Genomic DNA, 8,592 nt, shown 5'->3' with positions numbered 1-8,592 from the left:
GAGAAGAACCCAACTTGGTTTTGTTAAGAGTTCTCTTTCTTCATCATTAATCAAATCACTATTTGTGGGTCAGGATTCTATTTTCCCATTAATCCCATCGTTGTTCACATTTATGAATAGACCTATTTACTAGTACAACTTAGATGCCTCGTATTTATAAAAAAAAAAAGTGATTTGATTGATGGGATTTAATAAGATATTTATGAGATCGATGATATAGATGAAATTGACATTCACATCTTTCATCTTGTATTTCATTTTTCTATGTCATCCTTTTTGCTCTTAATCTTCTTTTGAGGGGATTGTATAAAGATAAAAGATTACTTTGTTCTTGATAGTTCTTCTTTAACTACTGGATAAGAATATACCTTGAATCAAACTCATGAGGAAGTACTGTTTGATCATTTCTATCAAAGTCAAATCCTTATTCTTATTTTGTTTACTGCCCTTTATGTAGAAATTCCTTTTGAGATACATTACGTTATCTGTATTACTAACCCTTTGTGCAGTGTTTCTAAACATCCAATTACTTTTGATTGATCTCTGCTATGGGTACATGCATAGAATCGGAGAAACTACACATTGTTGAACTTTTGCTCCCGCTTCAAGCCACGCTACGTTGATTAATCAACTGATCATAAGGAATGGGTTCCTCTTGTACACAGGGGATTAAACTCCATTTTATTATGCAAATCCATAAGTAAAACAGTTATGTTTCACTCATATAACTATTTGGTTTAGCTCATCTATCAGGAAGTTTGAATTTGCTCCCGCTTCCAGCGACGCTACGTTGATTAATCAACTAATCATAAGGAATGGGTTCCTCTTGTACACAGGGTATTAAACTCCATTTTATTATGCAAATCCATAAGTAAAACAGTTATGTTTCACTCATATAACTATTTGGTTTAGCTCATCTATCAGGACGTTTGAATCGATAGCGTATGTCGAAAAAGCATACTCACAAAAATTCTTGGAAGAGAAAGGGCTATAAAGTCACGATGAAAGTCTTTTCTTTAGGTAAATATGTTCCTATTGAGCATTCAAATAGTTCTTTTGTACAACAAACAACCACAGACATGGCTCGATGAATGAATTACATGATTTATAAGACAAATGATTCGGATCGACGAATATGTTAGAACTCATCATAAATAGATCGACCTATATGTTTTAATATGTGGAATAAGAATTCTGCTGTCTAATCTAATGGTTAGAAGGAGCACTGATTTCTTATGTTTGAAACACAAAGGAGAAATGCATGGAAGCCTAAGGTCCTGTCACACAGCCTGCCCAAACTTGGGCCTTTCTAAAATTGAAAATTTTGCTACTCTTAAAAACAGAACTTGCACCTGTTTGATTGCTCAAAATGCATCCTTCTGGCCTCTAAAATAGCCCCAAAACGCCATCCAAAGTAAATCAATTACGATCCCTTTTGCAAAAATAATTCAATTACATTCCGGGTGGCTCTATGTACAAGTTGTCAACCTTAAACAGTTATAGTAAGGTGCACCTCAAAATCTCATTAAAAGATGCAGTTTTGGTGCCAAAACTCTTTATTTTGGCCTTAAAAGTCTATTTTTCACCCCACCCCTATAATAAAATTGAAAGCTTCGAAAATGATGCAAATCTAGCAGATCTTTGAACACTCGAAAATCTAAAAAATAGTCTGTTTAGATAATCTGTTACAAGAAACACTATTTTTAGGACTTGAAATTCATTTTTTCTTTCAAATCCATATAGATCGAGGCCATGATGATCGATTAGAGAATTTTCCAGTTACAAAACAAACTTTTTCAGTGAGTTTTTAAGGTGCACCTCACGTCTACAGTATAAGGTTGACACCTTATATAAACTTTTTCCTTCTATCTCAAATCCAAAGAATCTTGGTGCATTTGTCTCAAACAAAAGAGTCCCGCCCCTTCTTTCTCCCTCTCTCCCTCTTTCTCTAGAACCAGCACTAATCAAAATGAAAATTTTTCTCTCTCAAGGACAAACCTGAAGAATCCCCAAACCGAAACCAAAATTTCCAAACACTCTCCTCCCCCCCCCAGCCTCAAAAAAAAAAAAAAAAAAAAAAAAAAAAAAAAATAAATAAATAAATAAATAAAAAAGAAAAAAAGAAAACAAAAAACAAAAACTCAATCTTGCCAGATTCTCTCTCTCTTGCCGATGCCCAAATATCTCTTCAATGACCTGCAACTTTGCAAATCTCTTCCCTTTCAAATTGATTCCCGAACCCCAATAAATCCCACCCCCAACTTCTTGTCCATTTTCCTGGAACATGAAATCTCCATTGTTTTTTTGCATTGAATCAATACTCTCTTGGGATTTGAAGAAGGACATGGTTAGTATGCAATGAAGCCCACAAATGTACAAATACGGGCTTGGCAATAAATATATTTTTTAAATATAATTTGATCCTAATTTTGAGGGAATATATAATTATTAACATGGAGATCATGAATATGAAAAAATAAATAAAATTTGAAAATTAAAAATAATAATTGTATTAAGAAAACATATGGACCGTTAGTTTGACTTGTTTTTAGATGGACCACCTATCTGCATCCATCTTTAAGATGGATGCTTTATACCTCTGGACCGCATATTGTACAAATGCGGTCCAGCCCACATGGAAGCCTTCACAATATTTTGATGGAAACTAGACAGCGAAAGTGAGGGTTTCCTCTTTGAGTGAATAAATGAATGAGTTCTCTTCAATTCTTTGATACAAAAAAAGGGAGAATAAGTGTCTGCATTGTGGAATCATCCAAGGCTAAAACCAATATCAGTTTCATATTTTTATCAACAAGAAATGAGCCAGAACTGACATGTAGGGGCTGGGCCAATGAGAGAGGAGAAAGCTGCACAATGGGGTCATGTGAAAAAGCACCAATAATGGTAGCCTAGAGAGAGAAAGATAGAGAAGTGATGGATTGGAGATTGATAGATTGGAAGAAAGAAGAGGGGAATGGGATGCCTAATGGGGATTTGAACACATTTCCCCATGTGATTTATGTTAACCGCATGGAATGAGAGGAGCTCTTTGTTATTGGTTCTTTCTCCCCTCCAGTTAAAGGTTTTTTTGGCCTCTCGGAATGGGCTCAGTGAGGTTGGGAGTTATCTTATCGGCCTGATGTTAAGATCATTGGCTCTGTCCCATAGGTTTTGTAGAGTCACACACAGCCTTCTCTCACTAGATCGTTGGAAGGCGGTGGATCATACATCTTTTCATGAAAAGATGATTGTTTGGATCAAACTTTGGGGTCCTCCATTATCAGCATGGAATTTAGCTATTATTAAAAATATTACAGGTTGTTTGGGCATTTAGTGGGACATATATTGGGACTCTTTTCTTAGCCCGGGTTGTTGATTTGTACGTGTGAAAGACGAGATTTGTTTAAAGTTGCCTCCACTAGGAAAGATCTTGATAAGTATTAATGATGAATTTTTTGAGATATCAATCACAATTGAGGAGAATTCATCTTTATCAAACAGCTCCAAGGGGGCGTTTTTGGCTGGAGATACAAACCTTGGGAAGCTGGGACAGCCGGGAAAGATGACTAGAATTTCTTTTGATAACTCTCGACACAGCGTACAGAGTCGTAATTTGCGGGGAACAAGAAAATTCAAATTTCGAAATTTTGAAAAGCCCAAAATAAAAAAGCGCTGGATTCAAGTTAGCAGGTTTCCAGATTCTTCGATTTGTTTTTCGGTTCAGTTTCGTAATTAGCCGGACGTGGTTTTAAAGGAGGTGGATAACAAAATGCAGAGTTGTGAGGAGGCAGTTCTAGGTAACTGTTGCTTAGAAAAAGTTTCGTCATTTGCATCTGATGGTCTGGCAGGTGCACCAAAGTTTCCTTTTGGGAAAGATAAGGAAAAGGTAGATTTGGTGGCGGGGGGAAGTACTAAAGGGAACGGGCCTGATAATGTTGCTATCTTATGTTTAAATGTGGCAGATACTCCTTCTTCCCAAGGTATTGATCCAGCAGATGTCAAAAAGCCATTTTCTTTGGTTAATCTTTGGAAGGAGATAGAACTCAAAAACCATATGGTCTTCTCTTTGTTGAACTTTGTTGGCTTGCTGTGTCTTCTTGCTCAGCGAAGAGTTTCCGTGTGGTGTTTTAAGCAGAGAGCTTTGACCTTGATCCTAGCTCTTCTTATGAAACAGCAGATGCATCCCCTTCTCTTTCGTCTAGCTACTGCTAAAGGACCTGGGAAGAAGTCCAGGTCTCGTTTGGACCCTTTGCTAATTGACCCCTTGGTGATTGTGGTCATAAGAGAAGAAGTGTTACCTGAGACCCCCCCTCTCTTGGCTAACGACCTCACTGTGGAAGAAGAATTACAAGGTGGTGCTTTGGTTCTCTGATTCTGAGAAGGCGGTCCCTATAGAGGTGGTATCTCAAGAGGTACAATTTCAGCGTGCCCTGCTTTTGGAAACGAGACCTAATAAGTCATTGGGGATGGAGCATATGGATCAGGATGATATGCCAATGGTGGAAAAGCTAATTGATGATATGGGCATGGATGACGTGCCCCTAGCAGTAGTGATGGAAGGGATAAAGGAGTGGCATCAGGCTAGGATCTCAGTTGTTAAGTGTGGCCAATGGAGATATTCAACTTGCTAAGGTGCAACCCACCTCGGTCTCCAAGACTCCAGTGAAAATTGTTGAGAGTAGGAAGAAGACGAAGGTTGCTATTAAGGTGCTTATGCGTGATACACGTTCGTCGACAAACTCCAAGTTTGGGGTATCATCAAAAGGGGCCTGTCGGCTACGATCACCTTCCGTGACAACTCTGTGGTGGATGTGGATTCGACGTCAAGTTCATCTTCAAGTGATGAAGAACGAAATGCTGTTATGATGATGGAGGAATTACTTCTTGCCTTTGGTCCTGTAGGACCAGGTTCATCCTTAAAAGCCCCTCCTTTTTAATGAATTTCATTTCTTGGAATGTACGGGGTTTGGGTAACCTTTGTAGGAAAAGGGTTGTTTTCGTTTTGGTTTCTAAATTCAAACCTATGATTTTGGTCCTATAAGAGATGAAACTCCCTAGCCTTGATGTTTCAGGGGTGCAGGAGATTTGGGGCTCTGGTGCAGTCGCTTTTGCTGGTATTGATGCTTGTGGTGCTTCTGGTGGCTTGTGGATCCTCTGGGATCCTATGGTTATTAAGAATTTTGACACCATTATCAGGGATAATTTCTTGAAGGTTGGTTTTGGTGGTCTAAAAGTGGGGTTAAAGTGGGACTTCGTGAATGTGTATGGACCCTCTATTTTGGCTTTGAAAGAAGGTTTTCTCTCTGAAGTAGTAAGCTTTGTCATTCATGCTTTTGCTTATCCAGTGGTAGTGGATGGGGATTTTAATTTAATCTGTTGGCCTGATGAGTGTTTGGTTGCCAATCGTATTAGCATCTCTATGAGATTGTTTAATACATTTATTAGAGAAATTCTTTCATGGATCCCCCTATTATTGGTGTTAAATTTACTTGGTCCAATAACAGTAGGTCTAATTTGGCCATGTCCAAGTTAGATAGATTTCTTATTTCAATGAAGTGGTTGGAAGCGTATCTCTTTTCCTCTGTTAGGGCTCTTCCAAGACTATCCTTAGACCATTGTCCTATACTACTTAACATTGAAATGTTAAAAGGGGGTCCCAAACCATTTCGGATGGAACTGGGATGGCTTCAAGAGAAAGAGGTGGTTGACCTTATTGAAGGTACTTTGGTGAATACAGTGGTAGAAGGCTCTATGGATTTCCAGTTATATAGGAAGCTGCTAAGCATCAAACACAAATTGATTACTTGGACATGAGATAACAAATTTGATGTTAAAGCCAAATTGATAGAGTGTTGTCAGATATTGAAGCAGCACCCAGGAGGTTGGGGTGTTATCTGAACAGGCTGTATTGGAACGCAACCAGAAAATTTTGGACTTGGAGGAGCATCGTAAATCAGAGGAGATTTACTGGACGCAAAGATCCATAAATAAATGGCTTAAAGAAGGAGATCTTAATACTAAATTTTTTTATGCAATTACCAGTGCGAGAAGAAGGCAAAATGATATTTTTGGTCTATCGATTCCTAGAATTAACTCAGAGGATGAAAGTGCAGTTGAGAATGCAGTAATTAATCATTTAAAAAAGGCCTTCACTAAGAAGTTAATGTTACTCCTTCATTGAATAGAATCCCTTTCAAAACTCTATCACTGGAATTGAAAAATCAGTTGGAGAGGGACGTTATAAATGAGGAGTTACAGAAGGCAATCATTGCTTTACCTGGAGACAAGGCGCCTGGACCTGATGGTTTCCCTTTGGCATTCTTTCATAAATTTTGGAACGTGATTAAAGCAGAAATACAAGAGTTTATGAAAAGCTTTATGATTATGGGGCATATCTTTAAAGGGGTGAATTCCACCTTTCTGGATCTTGTGCCTAAAACAACGATGATCTCTAACATTTCAAATATAAGGTCGATCAGCTTACTGGCTAGTTTGTATAAGATTATTGCAAAAGTCTTCGCTGAAAGGTTAAAATCCGTCTTTCCTCTTCTTATTTCTTGTACCCAGTCTGCGTTTATCTAGAATCGTCAAATTACAGATAGTGTATTGGTTGCCCAATAATGTATCCATTCTAAAGTTCTGAGTAAGAAGCCAAATATTCTCTTTAAGTTGGATATGGAAAAAGCGTATAATCGAGTGGAATGAGGTGTGCTGCTAGAAATTTTGAGAGTTATGGACTTTGGCAAGAGATGGAGGACTTGGATTTTTTAGTGTCTTTTTTTCTGCACATTTCTCGGTTTTATATAAAGGTAGTCCAATAGGCTTCTTCAATGCCACTAGAGGGCTGCGCCAAGGGGATCCTCTCACTCCTTTTTTTTTTACAATCTATGTGGAATGTTTCAATTTAATGCTAAATAGGGTGGAAAATTTGGGTCACTTTGCTGGGTTTCAGATTTCTACCTCTGATATACATATCTCCCATCTCCAATATGCTGATGACACCATTATTTTCTGTGAGGCAGATACTACCCAAGTGTCAAATGTTGTCAGGTTTCTGGATATTTGTGAAGTTACTTTGGGACTCAAAGTTAATTTTTATAAGTCTTCTATGGTTAAGATTAACTATCTTGAGGTTGTGACAGTGGAGCTTGCAAACTTGATGGGTTGTAAGATTGGTTTTTTCCTATAACTTATCTTGGTCTTCCTATGTCCGACTCAAGACTTTCTATTGCTATTTGGGATATTGTGTTTGAAAGAGTTCAAATGAAATTGGATCTTGGGAAACACAAATACTTGTCTTTGGGGGGGAGGGTGACCCTATTGAGATCATGCATAGCCAATTTCGCAGTCTATCAAATGTCACTATTTAATATGCCTACTTCAGCTGCAAAAAATTAGAGAAAATGATGCAGGACTTTCTTTGGGGCTCTAGTACTGATGAGAGGAAATTTCACCTGCTGAGGTGGGATATAGTTTGTATGCCAAAGGAAGAAGGAGGGTTGGGTATAAGAAGGATAAGAGTATTTAATCAGGCGCTTTTGTGTAAATGGTGGTGGCACAGCTTACATTTGAAAAACCATCTGTGGGTTAAGGTCCTCTTGGCTAAATATGGCATTGATAGGTTCAATGTATGGTTGGATAATGGATGAGAGAAAGATGTGTCCCAGGTTTGGAAAGCCATTTACAGGTGTAGGCCGATTGTCTCGGGCTATTCCAGATGGAATATTGGATGTGGTAGTCAAGTTTCCTTGTCGTATCATAAATGGTTGGGGGATTACCCTTTGAAATTGGCCTTCCCTGGGCTATTTGGATTGGTTACCCAGCCAAATTTGACAGTTAGGGAAGCTCTAGATCGAAGGGGTCAGAAAAAATCATGGAACATTCTGTTGTCTTACGGTCGACTGAGCAATGTCCTTCTCTCCCAATAGTGCGCCTTAATGGAGAAGCTGAATAAAGTCTATATTGCAGCTAATGCAGATGATAAAATTATTTGGGAGATCGAGAACGATGGGGTGCTCACTATTAAATCATATTACAACCGCCCTTTTCATAACCGCTTTAGATGGACCAATCCTAAAATTGCCCAAATAGGGAAATGGCCAATCCCACATAAAGTGCAAATCTTTATTTGGCTTGCATTTCTTAATAAGATTTTAACTATTGATAATTTGATCAAAATGGGGAAAACTTTGCCCAACATCAGTTTATTTTGTAAAGCTGATGAGGAATCATGTGCTCATCTGCTTATTCATTGCTCTTTTGCTACAAGGATTTGGAATTAGCTGTTTGGGATTCAGCTGGTGCTTCCTCAATCGATTGAAGGGATAGTTTCACATTTCTTTATTTCCCATTTGCCTGCGATAGGGAAAACTATTTGGAAATCTCTAAAGGTGCCATCCTCTGGGAAGTTTGGAAGGAGAGGAATAGAATGACCTTTGAGGGTAACTCCTTGTCTTTAGAGAGACTGTTATTCAACATTAAGCATTCCATTTGGTCGTGGTTGTTTGTGACAAAAGAAGGGTGGGTATTCCAAAGGTTGATATTATGGAAAATCTCAGTAGTATCTTTCTCCTTGGGTGTGTTAGAAGTAGA

This window comes from Amborella trichopoda, chromosome 8 (genome assembly GCF_054954075.1).
Source record: "Amborella trichopoda isolate Santa Cruz 75 chromosome 8, AtrichopodaSantaCruz75HAP2 v2.0, whole genome shotgun sequence".
Taxonomy (NCBI): domain Eukaryota; kingdom Viridiplantae; phylum Streptophyta; class Magnoliopsida; order Amborellales; family Amborellaceae; genus Amborella; species Amborella trichopoda.
Note: the sequence above shows the minus strand (reverse complement) of the source record.